Source organism: Erinaceus europaeus, chromosome 3 (genome assembly GCF_950295315.1).
Source record: "Erinaceus europaeus chromosome 3, mEriEur2.1, whole genome shotgun sequence".
Taxonomy (NCBI): domain Eukaryota; kingdom Metazoa; phylum Chordata; class Mammalia; order Eulipotyphla; family Erinaceidae; genus Erinaceus; species Erinaceus europaeus.
The window spans coordinates 52,920,893-52,936,034 of record NC_080164.1 but is presented as its reverse complement, the minus strand read 5'-3'; the positions used below and the strand labels follow the sequence as shown (position 1 = coordinate 52,936,034).

Genomic DNA, 15,142 nt, shown 5'->3' with positions numbered 1-15,142 from the left:
GGAGGGGAGCAAGTAAATCACCCTATAAATGCTGTAAATAGTAACCAGATGTGCTTTTTCATGAAAAGACTAAATGAAAGCCAGGCATTGAAGCTTAATGGACTAAAATGAAGCAGATTCATCTACATACAGAATCTAATACAAAGATATCAAAAGACTAAAATCAAAGTTCCTCTTCAAAAACCAGCTGATCAAATTGAAATTCAAAGGAAAAGTCTTGGGAAGTTAAAATATCTTAGAATTTTTAAAACAGGCAAATTACATAATATCAAAAGGAGAAAGTTAATTATAATCATAAAAATGATTCACTGTTAAGCACACCAAATGGATATAACATGCTACTGAGACCTCAAGTCATCCTGAAAATGCTTTAGAAAATAAGTAAGTTAAAACAACTAAAGTCACTTTAGAGTAAGATAAAATTAGTGCTTTCACTTTCTAGGGATTTTAGTGACTTAGTAATAGGGAAGGGAGAAAAACAAGGTACAGAGCATGTAACAGAACGAAGAGGTATATTCAGATCATACTAAGTGAGCCTTACTTAAATACTCTAGATTTACATTTTAAATACTCACCATGTGTAAGTGCTAAATGAATTACATAATCTTATAACAGAAATACTAGTCTCTTGTAAGAGGATGATATCAATTATTAGTTAAGATGAATTAAAATAAGAGAGATGTTAAGGGAATTCTAGAGTCAGACTATCTTTGACTCTTAGTACCATTATTTATTTAATAATCATGTGACTTGGGCTGGGAAGACAGGATAATGATTATGCAAAAGATTTTCATGCCTGAGGTTTTACGGTCCTAGGTTCAATCCCCTGTACCACCATCTGCCAGAGCTGAGCAGTACTCCATTCTCACACTCTTCTCTCAGTATCTCTCATTAAAATAAAATATTTTAAAAGAAAAAACAAAACAAAAAATTGTAAGACTTGAATCAATTTCATTGAGGTCCAATTTTCTCATCTTAAACCCAAGATGATAAGTAATAGTATTAGCACATATGCACTGCTTATTATTATAAGGATCAGATTTTTTTTTCTGAGCAATGGCTCAGACTCATTGTATTGTACTGCTAGGGATTGAGCGGTGGAGCCTCAGGCACGAGAGCTATTTGCATAATTATGCTGCCTCCCTATCCCTCAGATATTTATCTATGTACTTATTTTTACCAGGGCACTGCTCAGCTCTGGCTTCTGGTGGTGCAGGAGATTGAAGCCCTCAGATATTCTTCAAAGGGCTTTTTATATATTCATTCTTTAACCATAATATTTTAGCAGGCAAATAATACTACCACCACCTGTTTTATAAATGAGAAAAATGAGGCACAAATCAGTTTTTTTTTTTTTTTTGGCCATCAGTGCTATCTCTGGGGCTCTGTGTCTTTATGATTCCACAATTTCCAGTGTTTTTTCTTGTTTTTGTTTTTCCTCTTTTGTTCTTTTTGATAGCAACTGAGATAAGAAATATGGATATGGAGAGACAGAGGAGGGGAGATGGATACCCAAAGCTCACTGCTCCAGCACTTATGAAACTTCCTCACTGCAGTTAGGGACAAGTGTCTTGAAGTAAGGTGACACATGTGTGCTTCGCTGGGTGAAGCACTACCTAGTCCCCAGAAAAAACTTTTTTTTTTTAATTTTTTTTTTTATTATTTATTTATTCCCTTTTGTTGCCCTTGTTGTTTTATTGTTGTAGTTATTATTGTTGTTGTCGTTGGATAGGACAGAGAGAAATGGAGAGAGGAGGGGAAGACAAGAAAAAACTTTTAAAAGGCTAATTTCATCTAGAACACCAACCATATAGCTGCTGACTATACCACTAAGAGTCTGAAGTTGACCTGAGGCAAATTACTACCAGTATCTATTCCAAAGGAATACTACAAAGATACTGACTTTGTAAGGTAAGTAAGCTAAAATTCAGGAAGGTTAAGTAAAATATATAAGGCACACACTAATAAATGAACCTGAAAACCTAGTCTTTTGACTTCTGGCATACTGATTCTTATCCTGTGTCTCATACTGTATCTACTCTCATATATATATTCAATAAAAATTATTTTCAGTGGTTTCAGAAACATCTCAACTAGTAGAGCATCAGCCTTGAATGCCTGAAGTTCCTGGTTTGATTCCTAGCATTGAATGTACCAAATGGTGCCCTGGTTTCTCTTCCTCTCTCTACCCTGTGAAATTCTCTTTCTCATATATGCAACAAATAAATTTTTCAGCTATTATTTTCACTAATGAACAAACAAAATAAGCAACTAAAACTGAACTGGAAAAAAAAACGCCTCAGAATTTATGAGTGTTATAATAAAGTCAACTATATATTGTATTATTGTGATCAACGAATGATCTCTGACTCAGATTGTTTTCTCTCAATTTTACTTCATGGTGAGGTTTTTCATATGATAAGAGTTCTTTAGAGTTTAGGCATGATGACTCAGGGCACCGAGATGGTAGGAAGGAGATTTCAATTTAGAAGTGGGAGGAGAGTGAGGGGGCACACTGAATCATTAACAACCTACTTAGTTCTGAAACCTAACAAATCCTTTTGGGGAATCATTTTAAAGACAGCTTCAGGAGGTAAGTTCTGGCAAAAGCCACAAAGAAAGGTTTTTAAGAACTAAAATATAGGCGAATAAGCTGGCATGCCATTTTTAAATGAGACACAACCAAGAAGTTTTAGCAAAATATCATTTTATTTTTTGCTGTGTGTTATGACTTTGACTTTTTTTTTCAATTCTGGTATTACAACTAGAAGATGGTTTAGCAGGAGTCCGACGGTAGCGCATCAGGGTTAAGCGTAAGTTTTGCCAAGCACAATACTGGCATAAAGATCCTGGTTTGAGCCCCAGGCTCCCCATCTGCAGGAGAGTCGCTTCACAGGTCTGCAGGTGTCTTTCTTTCCCCCTCTGTCTTCCCCTCCTCTCTCCAATTTTCTCTGTCCTATCTAACAACAAAGACATCAATAACAATAATAACTGCAACAATAAACAAGGGCAACAAAAGGGAAAATAAATAAATATTTAAAAATAATAATAAAAAAAAGAAGATGGTTTAGCAGGTAGAGACACTTTGCAAACCTGAGGTCCTGTGTTCAAGACCTGCCATTGAATGTGGTCGAGCAGTGTTCTGATCTGTCTCTCATTAAATAAGTAATTTTTTTAAAAGTATGGTAACAACATGTATTTCAGATCTATTCTATGCTGAACAGTTTAAGAGTTCACCTCAAAAGCCACTGTTCTTTGGTGAAGTGACAGTCCAGGGATTGAATGATCATGATGTGATACAATAGCAATAAAAAAATTTTTTTTCAGATACACTAGACATACATAGTCTGTCTAAAGGGCTGTGAATTTTTAAGTCAGTATTTTATCATCAAGACATCTAACACATGTACTTATACATGATAAACCGAACAAGTTTTATAACCTGAGGTTTTGACTCTCTTGAAGTCTTAAAACATGGCAATGGAAAAGTTTGAAGAAAAATCTATTATGCTAACTGTAGTCTAAAATGAAAGGAAATCAGCTTTTAGTGCCTCCAGTACATGCAGTTCATTAAATCTGGCGTAAACCCAGAGGAACATGAAGTACTATGGATACTATCTGCCAAGAACCAGGAATACAACACTAAGGTTTTGAAGAACTAACAAAGCACTTCTGATTGTTTTCACTTATTGTTTAAAAAAACAAAATGGGGGAGTCGGGCTGTAGTGCAGTAGGTTAAGTGCAGGTGGCGCAAAGCACAAGGACCGGCATAAGGATCCCGGTTCGAACCCCGGCTCCCCACCTGCAGGGGAGTCGCTTCACAGGCGGTGAAGCAGGTCTGCAGGTGTCTTTCTCTCCTCCTCTCTGTCTTCCCCTCCTCTCTCCATTTCTCTCTGTCCTCTCCAACAACAACAACAACAATAATAACTACAACAATAAAACAACAAGGGCAACAAAAGGGAATAAATAAAATAAAATATTAAAAAAAAATTTAAAAAAAAATGGAAGTGGGGGCTGGGTGGTGGCTCACCTACTCATGTACAGATGTTAGGTCAGCATGTACAAGAACCAGGGTTCAAGTCCCTCATCCCCACCTGCAGGAGGGAAGTTTCACTAGCAGTGGAGCAGCACTCAGATGTCTCTCCTTCTCTAACTTTATCTCTTACCCTCTATCCAAAAAAAAAAAAAAGCAAGCTAAATTGTGCCTAAGGATTGTCAACTGATGCTGAGCATTAAAAAAAAAAAAAAATCAGTGCCCCTCCCCAATAATAAATTTAAAGCCAATCACTTCACAATGTATTCCAGGGAATGAAAGAAAAATTATAAACGTCTTTACCACATTGATTTTTTTTTAAAAATTATTCTTTACTCTCAACTGTCCAAAAGAAACTTGGCTGAAATCCAGACACAGTTCACAGTTTTTCCCCAAGGACATTTATCATTAACTCATACTACAGTGAAGATGAAGTCTCCTGTTTTTAGAAAAGAACGTACACCAAGAGCTGAAAACAGCTCTTGAAATTCCAGTAGAGTGTTAATTCCACTGTCAAATTTTAGTAGTTTAGATACATATGGATGCATGATTAACTCATGAAGGCTTTAAGTCAGTGAGTTTATTACTCTTTCCTATAATATTCAGTCCAAAAAAAGACTGCATCCTGCATATCACATAGCTACCAGTGCTTAGCTGATGGAATATACCATCTCTCCATCAGAATGCATGGTAAAAAGAGCAAAAGAAGGAAAAAAGGTAAATAGGTCACACAATCAGAAAAAGTTTTATACTTACTGTCTATATTTTATTCTTAAAGTCCTTAGTTCATCCCAAGACCACTTTAAAAGTATAAAAAATGCTAAACAAATATAGAATATGGTCAGGCACTGCCAATGGTGACAAAGGAAGATAAAGTTATGTGTCACAGTGATAAAAAGTTTAAAGTGAAGAGATATATGATATATCACATATATATATATGAAAATACTGGATACTGGAATATGTGAAATGACTTAAAATGCACAAGCTGAAAAAGAATCTGATGCTACATAAATCTATGGAAATAGGCTGAGTTTTCAAATAATTCTTAATTACTGCTATTCATCATAATATTGTTAATTCCAAATAATGGACTTTATCATGGCTAAAACTGTTTAAATCAACATAAAATGAGTTCCTTTTACAAAACATTTTTTTCTTGAAATGGAAGCAGAATTAGAGATTAGTATTCATAATATACAAATGTTGAGTCTTAGTTCATTACGCCACTCAAGTAGATTCAAGTTATAAGAAACATCCATGGTCATGTTTACTGTTTTGTAAAAGCCATTTTTCCCCTTCCCTCTTGGGTTCACCTCCCCACCCTTTTTTTTCCTCCTCTATCATAAGCTATTTATTTATTCTACAAAAATGGAAATGAAAAACAGATCCATAATCCTACCATAAAAAAAATCAACAGACTGAAAGCTATTTGTAAAATAAACTACACATTAGAAGTTTACCATAATAGAATTCCAAAGTACTTCAAGAAAAACTACTGCCACTTGTATTTTTACAAGTAAATCAAAGAGATCTTGTTGAAGACTTTCACAGTTAACAGGAAACAAGTGAGAAATTAAGTGTTCTGTGTTTCACGCATATAGGTTAGTCTTTGAAACACATTAAATAATCTACTCTAGCAACTTAATTCTGAAAGTATATGAACAGCCTAGTTAACTATCTATACATTCACATATATACCATCTATACATATACATACAACAAAACAAAAATCTGAGTGAATTAAAGAGCTAGATTCCTAATGATATCCTGAAAGTAAAAGATTAAATAAAATAGAAAGTTCAGCCCTTGAGGTGGCACAGAGTATTAAAGCACTGGACTCAAGCACCGAGCCCAAGTTACAACCTTGATGGCAAACAGAAACACCTACCTAGTATACTAGCCACTTAAAACCAGTAATCTTAAAGAGGGAAGATGGGTCTGGGGGGACAGATACAGAGATTTCTGGTATAGTGGCATTAGAACTTTGGTAGTGGGTATGGAGAGCCATATACCTACAAAGAAGTGTGAAAATGTACTCACATTATATAATGCTGTAAATCAATTATAAATTAGTTTAAAAAAACCTAGTTATCAATCAGCCTATCTATCTATAGTCCTATGAGTAGAAGATTAAAAAAAATACACAGTTATAGACTATTGGGAGGATACAGAAGTTTAAACATTGATTCAAAGGCAGAAGTTGAAAAGCAAGATCAGGGGGGCCAGATGGTGGCACACATGGTTAAGCACTCACATTATAGTGCACAAGGACCCAGGTTCAAGTCCCTGGCCCCTATCTGCAGGGGGAAAGCTTCACAAGTGGTGAAGCAGGGCTATAGGTATCTCTCTTCCTCTCTATCTCCCCTTCCTCTCTCAATTTCTCTATCTATACAATAATAAATAAATAAATAAATAAATAAATAAATAAATAAATAAGAAAAGCAAGATCAGAAGAGAAAACTCTAAACAGAACCTGAACTGGAGCTGTGTATTGCACCAAAGTAAAAGACTGGGGTGGGTAGGGGGAGAGTACAGGTCCTGTAAAAGGATGGCAGAGGACCTAGTGGGGGTTGTATTGTTATGTGGAAAACTGAAAAATGTCATGCATGTACAAACTATTGTATTTACTGTCAACTGTAAAACACTAATCCCCCCAAAAAGTGGGGGGGGGGAAGAAGTTTAAACACTGAGGATGTGGTCCAATTTTCATGATTTAACAGTTCTTTACAGGAAATCAGTATGTTCTTAAAGCAAGTAGTAATCGGAGAGTTCAAGCACAAATACAAGATGAAAAGTCAGATTCATCCCTAACACTAAACATATGCTAGTCTTTCAGCTTCCCAAGTATGTGTCATGGCTAACAGCAGTTAAATTACAATGTAATCTCTTTAGTCTTGAATGCAAGACACATATGAAATGGCTTTTCAAGATACATAAGTATTAAGAAATGTGCGTTGCCTTGCATGTATACATGTATGTTTGAATGTATCAAGCAGAATTAAAACATCCAGTTGAGTTTGTCTCTTTCACATAGACTTACACTCTCAAGAAATTATACCTATATCATTCCATAGAATACTACACTTGACCATACACTATTAAAACTCCTTTTTAATCTAAGGTTGGGTATGACTATTAAAAATAGTGCCGGAGGAGGCCGATGGTGCAGCTGGTTGAGAGCACATTACAATGCGAAAGGACCTGGGTTCGGACCCCGGCCCCCACCTACAAGGGAAAAGCTTTGCAAGTGGTGAAGCAGTGCTGTAGGTGTCTCTCTGTCTATCTCCCCCATTCCTCTTGATTTCTGGCTGTCTTTATCCAATAAAGAAACTGGAAACATACTTGGGCTCCCCTTGAGGCTTGTGTCAGTAGCATTCAGCAGTACTAGACTCAGTTTCCTGCTTTGTACTTCTCAGTCATTTCCTTTCAGAGATTCCACAGAAATTAGGAAGCTGCAATGCCAGACTTCACCAGTCAACACTAGCTTTTGTCTTGAACTCCAGTGACTGAACAAAGACACTGGGTCTGTGGCTTTTTTAAAGTATAGATGCCAATGGTAAATCTGGTTTGTAACTGCTAAAGTGTTCAGTATAACCAATTATAAAGTAATTTAAAAGACAATTTTAAGGAGATATAGACACCTCCTCCCCTGCCCCTAATATCTTCCACTAAGGCACAATTCCGGCTCTTTTTTTTTAAATAAATCAATAAATACTACAAATATGACAATATAGCACCTCTGTATCACTAAAAACCCAGCTGATAGTTTTCTCTTTAATAGTTGTACACTTATTAGGTGAGGCATTATAGCTTTCTCACTACATGCACTTTTCCTTACATTTAGCTGTTCTACTTTCCGATTGTTTTAAACTCAAGATCACTTTTTTAGATGGAACCAGCATATTAAAATCTAGAAGCAACTAGATAATACAAAATTAAATTCAGATTAAGTTAAAGTACTGTTACTACAGTTCTGATTACTATTCGCCTCAGGAAATAATTAGGAGAAATGAAGCTTGATTTCAATATTTGGTTCCAGTATGGTTCAACTATCAAAATTAACCTGTTCTCAGAGTTCAGTGTTTTCCTTCAGAAGAGGTTGTTAGTGTGAATGAAAAACAAGGAATTCATATGTTGCATTTGTGCTACAACACAAGTCATTCAAGGAACACATTTTATTAGTTACAAAGTATCATAAGCCTCCATGAGAATTTAAGAGATTCAGAAATTTAAATTCACACTATATGCATGTACACTAAATTCTAAAAACGCTGCGACCCCCCCATATGTAAAATACGTCCTCACTGTAGAAAAAGACTGTTGGTTCTGTAACAAAAGATCAGCTGCCTCGAAAAAAAATTAACATTTTGCATCACAAGTGCACAGCCTCTGAACCAAGGCAGATAATCTTTGCGAATACTTAAAGCCTCAGTCCTTAGCACAACCAGCCACCTTAAAAAGTACCAATATTTGTTGTTCCAGTCTGAAAATAAACATAGGAAGGTTGTTGGAGTTGTTAAAAGAAAGACACTTCCTTGTGCGTAATGATTAAAATCTGTTCAATTTACATAATCCTCTCGCCCATGATTGCTTTCTTGCCTCTTAAAACTTGTATGTACAAATACATATATGTAGTTGGGGAGTCCGACTAATGGATGACTTTTCCTTACTCGTAGCTTTTTTTTTTTTTTTTTTTTTTTGGTAAAGCCGTCCTTTGAGGTTTTAAGAGTCAAACTCCATGGAAGAAGTGTTTCAACCACCTAGCAATTATCCAGGCCTGTCCCAGGCTTCAGTTAACCTGTGAGATGAGCATCTCTAACTTTTCCACGGGGCGGCGGGGAGCGAGCTCTCGGGTCCTGAGACCGGCAGGCGCGCGGCGGCGGCGGCGCCCCGTCAATTAGAGCTCCTCGGGGCCTCAGTTTACCCACTGGCGGAAACGGGCGTAGGAACTTGTATCGCAAGGGCCCCCGGAGGTGTAAATTAATGGCCGTTTTTCAAGGCTCTGAGATCTCGAGATGAAAGCAAACGCGGGAGACCCGCGGAGTTGAGTTGATAATAATCCTAACAATACAAGAAAGAATGACTAACTTGGAAGTCTGCGTTATGTAAGGAAGAAGTTACCAGCACGCACAAACAAAAGAAAAGCCCACCACCGACACTCCCCCTCCTTGTTTCTCTTTCATTCCCGTCTTCTTCCTTCCCCACCCGCCACCCCCATCCCCACGGAGCTCCCTTCAGCAGCCCCGCAAGGGCTTCGGGGCTTCGGGGCTCCTAGGCTTGGGGCTTGGGGCTCGGGGCTCGGCGGCGACCGCGCTCCCCGGCGGAGGGGGAGGGCGCGCGGGGCCGGCTCCTGACAAAGGCGCCGGCGAGCGCGAGGGCGCGGGATGCAGCGCCGCAAACTCCGCTCCCCGCCGCCTCCCGCGCGGGGGCGCGCAGACGGGCGGGGAGAGCCAGTCGGCCAGCCGGCCACCCACCCGAGGAAGCCGCCGAGGAAGTTGCGCGCCTGCCTTGCTCGCCCCGCTCGGTGGCCGCAGCACCATCTCTCCCTCCCGCGGCGTCCGGCGGCCACACTCACCGGACAACTGCTGGTGGCCGCGGGATCCCAGCACGGCCGCGACACCCGGAGCGCGGGGGTGAGAGGAGAGCGTGCGCAGGAAGCGCCAGCCGACAGCCGCGGTGGTGCCGCCGCCTTCTTCGCCAACCGGCCAAGCCCGGCCAGGGGGAAGTTGGCCGCGGAGCCGAGCGCTGAGGAGCCGCGGTGGAGGGAAAGGCGCAGGGCCCGCTCGGTCGTTTGTTCCTAAAGGGCTCGAGACAAATCCGTGCGCGCGGCTCGGCTGCGGCTGCTGCTGCTGCTGCTGCTGCTGCTGCTGCTGGTGGAGGCGGCGGCGGCGGCGGCGGCGCCCCCCGACGGTCCCTCCGCCTCACACCGCCTCCGGGTCACTGACACACACTCCGTGGGAGGGGAGGGGACTAGCTAGAGGGCGGGGCTGAAGGGTAGGGTCACACCAGGAGGCGGAGACGCGGTGCCGAGTGGTCTTCTGGGAGTTGTAGTTCTCCAAGCGCTACATTATTATGGAAGACTGCGGCCGCTTGCTCTGCACTGCGCATGTTCGGGAGGAGTGGTTGGCCCCGCTGTTACTATGGTCCCCGGCAAACGGAGGCGCGGAAGTGTTCAGTGCTTCTGCTGCTGCCGAGGCTAGAACAAGGCCCGTCTTGTACTAAGGGGTTGCTGTTGGGGATCCCGCCCTTAGCTAATTCTAACTCCTTCATCTCCAGATCTCTCAACTCACCAGTGCCCATTGAAATCCGACTTCCAATATTTCAAACTTCCTTGCTGCTCGTTTTTCTAACAAAAACTCCATCACCATCACAAGTTCTATCACTTCTTCTTCCCCCTCAAACAAATCCTTTTTACTTACCTTCAACTGAAGCTTCTTTTAACCTTGTAGAAATGTGGTTGCCTGCAAAATTTACCACTTAGGTTATAACTGTTAGGAACATCACCACTATCAGAAACCCAGGATGGATTTCTTCTCTCAGTCACATCTAACTGATTTAAAGGCCGACCAAGGTAATGATTAGGATTCAAATGGATTTGATTAGGATTAAAACTAACATTTTACTTGGTCAGTATAAAATAATTCAGAAAGGTAATGATTAGGATTCAAGTGGATTTGATTAGGATTAAAACTAACATTTTACTTGGTCAGTATAAAATAATTCAGATGTGTTGAGGTCAAAGCCTAGTTTTTAAGAAATACAAATCTAGTAAATTCTGAAGATAAGTGGAAATTTGAAAATTGTTTACTGTCTGTCTAGTGGCAACTTTCAGTTGGTGGTGAGAAGACTGAAGCAAGGTCTATGTGTGCTGTTGGGCTGGTCAGTGAAATCTGCATCCATTCTGGATACCCAGGTGTGAATAGGTGGTAGAGGATGGGAAAGTCAGGGCATGTTAATAGCTAGCCAAAGGATTAGCCAAGCTATCCTAAGACCTTTTCTGTCTATGTACAGCCCTAATATTCTGGGAGAAAAAGATTAAACTTAGAAATCAGGAAGATATTTGGGGCAGGAAAAGCCAGCTTTTCCAAATACAGTCTCAGCATCAGAAATCCTTATGTCTGAAGACCACACTCATCAGTTCAAAAACATTTATTGTGTGTATTTTGTTTGGGGCACTTTAGTTGGCTCCAGAAGCAGAGATTCAAAAACATGAAAGGAACACTTCTTATTTTTGCACAGTGTTTATGGTTCAGAGGGGGAGACAAATAAACAGACTCAGTGTGATAAACACTATAATTGGAAAACACACAAGGTAGTTTGGATACAGTTACACCGGAATCAGGTAAGATCAGAACATTTAAACTTGAGGAAGACAAGGAGTTAGTATGTCTGTGTATTTTAGTGAATGAAAGGGAAGTAAAGAAGTGTGTGAGAACATTGAGGCTAGAGGATAAAGGGTAGCAAGTGCAAAGACCTAAATGCATGAGATTAAAGAGTATTTTGATCTAGCCAAGAATAAAATGGAGTAAGGGAGATATTTTAGATCATGAAGGACTGTGTATGGTATGCTAAGAAGTGTGGAGTTATTGTTGTCGTCATCCCGTTTTTGGAAGTTATAGAAAGCCATGGCAAGCTTGTAAATAAGATGTGTATACACGTTTTAGAAAGACCCCTAGAGAATACTGCATGACTGGAAGATGTTAAAGTATTATAAGAAGAGAGGGAGTTGGGCGGTAGCACAGTGGGTTAAGAGCATGTGGCACGAAGCACAAGGACCTGGGTAAGGATCATGGTTCCAGACCACAGCTCCCCACTTGCAGGGGAGTCGCTTCACAGGTGGTGAAGTAGGTCTGCAGATGTCTGTCTATCTTTCTCTCCCCCTCTCTGTCTTCCCCTCCTCTCTCCATTTCTCTCTGTCCTATCCAACAATGATGACATTAATAACAACAATAATAATAACTACAACAATAAAACAAGGGCAACAAAGGGGAATAAATAAATAAAAAAGAAAGTCTAATGGAAAATAGGCTACAGGACTGAACAATTCAACAATTTAGTGAAGTAATTAAAGACACATTTCTTGTTTCATCATTTTTCCATATTTATACTAGCTTTATGGTCAAATGATACAGCTGACAAAAATGTGCCTCTAAGTTTAGTCACATAGATCTAAAAGGGTCACTTTTGGAAATTCCTTTCCCAGAAACCTCAAATTGGCTTACATGTTTATACAAAAACATGAGCATTGTGGCCAATGGGATGAAATATGACCTGCCTCAGAACCAAAAGAGTCAGCATCCCAAAAAGCCTGTGATGAGGTCTTGGTGCCCAATGAAAATTGAGCATTAACCAAGGTAAAGGTACACACACAATTCCAAAAGATATTTCAAATTGTTGAAAACCAGTACTAAGAAAATCTTAAAATCAGCTAATGGAGAAAAGTATATCATCTATAGAGAAAAACAGAGACTAAACTTCTAATCAGAAATTATGCAAGACAAAGATAAGGAATTTTTGAAGTACTGAAAGAAAAATGTCATATACAGGCTGGGGGTATGGATTGAGCTGTCAACACCCCTGTCCAGCAGAGAAGCAATTATAGAAGCCAGACCTCCGACCTTCTGTGCCCCATAGAGGTCTTTGGTCCATACTCCCAGAGAGATAAAGAATGGGAAAGCTGGGGGGCCAGGTTGCAGCGCACTGGGTTAAGTGCATGTAGTACGAAGTGCAAGGTTTGAGCCCCCAGTTCCACACCTGCAGGAGGTGGGGTGGGGGTGGGGGCATCACTTCACAAGCAGTGAGGCAGGTTTACAGATGTCTGTCTTTCTCTCTCCATCTCTATTTTCCCCACCCCCTCAATTTCTCTCTGTCCTATCCAATAAAAACAGAAAAACTGGCCACCAGGAGCAATGGATTCCTAGTGCAGGTACTAAGCCTCCCCGGGGGGGGGGGGGGTTGAGGGGGGGAAAAGCCTCAGCAGTAACCCCTGAAGCAAATAAATCTTGGTATAACCAACAAATAAGCCTTAAAAAAAGCTAAGGCTAAGGAAAACAAAAACTTAGAGAATGTTGCTAACAGAATTACATTACAATAAATGTTAAAGCTACTCTCTTTAGCATGAAAAAAAACTACATGAAAACTTAAATTTATATCCAAATTCTTTTTTTAACTGTTGTTCATTTGGGGGGGATTAATGGTTTACAGTTATTGATACATGTGTGAAATTTCTCAGTTTTCTGCAAAACACTCTCATCCCGGCCTAGATCTCCCTCCACCATTATGTACCAGGACCTGAAAGCAGGCCTCTCTATCCCCCAGAGTCATTTACTTTGGTGCAATACACCAAATCCAGTTTAAGTTCTACTTTGTTTCCCTTTCTGTTCTCAATATCTGTCTATGAGTGAGATCATACCATATTCATCCTTCTTTCTGGCTTATTTCACTTAACGTAATTCCTCCAAACTTCATCCAAGATGGGGTGAAAATATGAATTCATTATTCATTTTTTTTCTATTTTCTTTTCAATTTTTTTTATCTTTATTTATTGGATAGAAACAGCCAGAAATCGAGAGGGTAGGGGAGATAGAGAGGGAGAGAGAAAGAGAGACACTTGCAGTCCTACTTTACCACTTGCAAAGCTTTCCCTCTGCAGGTGTGGACCAGGGGCTCAAACCTGGATCCCTGAGCACTGTAACATGTGCGCTCAACCAGGTGTGCCACCACCTCACCTGGTCCTGAATTCATTATTCTTAATATCTGAGTAATATATATATATATTAAATCATTATGTAAATTATTGTAAATTAATTATTATGCTATAAAGATAGGTATACACGGATCTTTTCAGATGGGTGTATTTAGTTCCTTAGGATATATCTCCAGGAGAGGAATTGCCAGACCATAGAACAGGTTCATTTCCAGCCTTCTAAGAGTTCTCCGGACTGTTTTCTCCACAGGGCTTGCACCAATTTACATTCCCACCAGTAGTGCAGGAAGGTATCCTCTCCTCCAGCAACCTCTCCAGCATTCATTGTTACTATCCTTCCTGATGTATGACATTCTCACAGGAGTGAAGTAGTATCTCATTGTTGTCTATGTCTGCATTTCTCTGACAATCAATGGCCTGAGGGCATTTTTTCATGTTTGTTGGCCTTTGGATCTCTTCTTTGATGAATATTCTACTTATATCTTTTTTAAAAAATATTTATTTATTCCCTTTTGTTGCACTTGTTTTCTTGTTGTTATTGATGTCATCGTTGTTGGACAGGACAGAGAGAAATGGAGAGAGGAGGGTAAGACAGATAGGGGGAGAGAAAGATAGACACATGCAGACCTGCTTCACCCCCTGTGAAGAGACTCCACTGCAGGCGGGGAGCCGGGAGCTTGAACTGGGATCCTTATGCCGGTCCTTGAGCTTCGTGCCACATGTGCTTAACCCGCTGCACTACCACCCGGCTCCCTCTACTCATATCTTTTCTTCATTTTTGGATGGGGTCATTTGTATTTTTTATTTTTGTTGCTTCTTCTTCTAGCGTTTGCCTTCTTCCATAGCCAGTCAACAGCGTCAGGTTGAGCCTGATGTAAACTTTCGAGACCTCCTTTGAATCTGGAGAGGTGGCAGTCGTTGACTATGTGGGTCATAGTCTGTCTGTAGCCGCAGGGGCAGTTCGGGTCATCTCTGGCTCCCCAGCGATGGAACATAGCGGCGCACCGGCCATGGCCTGTTCGATAGCGATTGAGGAGGGCCCAATCATAATGTGCTAGGTCAAAGCCGGGTTGACGCTTGCAGGGGTCTGTGATGAGCTGTTTGTTCTTTACCTCAGCTGACTGCCAACTCTGTTTCCAAGAGTCTGGAACAGAGAAGTTCAGTGTAGGCGTAGGGGACCAGATTGGGTGACAAGACATCAAGCGTTGGACAGGGTGGGCGAAGATATCCGCGTATATTGGCAGGTCCGGTAGAGCGTAGACGTGGGAAATGAACTTAGATGATGCCGCATCCCGACGAATATCTGGCGGGGTGATGTTGCTAAGAACTGGCAGCCATGGAACCGGGCTGCCAGTTGTTGCTGAACTTGGTGAGCTCAAAAAGGGTATTAGCCTTTTATC

At 40.5% G+C, this 15,142-nt stretch overlaps 1 protein-coding gene across 1 annotated transcript in view; it reads right to left on the bottom strand.

The window, feature by feature from the left end:
• The window catches only part of PELI1 (pellino E3 ubiquitin protein ligase 1), a 57,414-nt gene extending 47,422 nt beyond the window's left edge, over window positions 1-9,992 (bottom strand). The window contains exon 1 of the mRNA XM_007539616.3: window positions 9,612-9,992. The gene's annotated coding sequence lies outside the window, so the exon portion shown is untranslated. The remainder of the gene's footprint in view (window positions 1-9,611) is intronic.
• Between the last annotated feature and the right edge of the window lie 5,150 nt (window positions 9,993-15,142).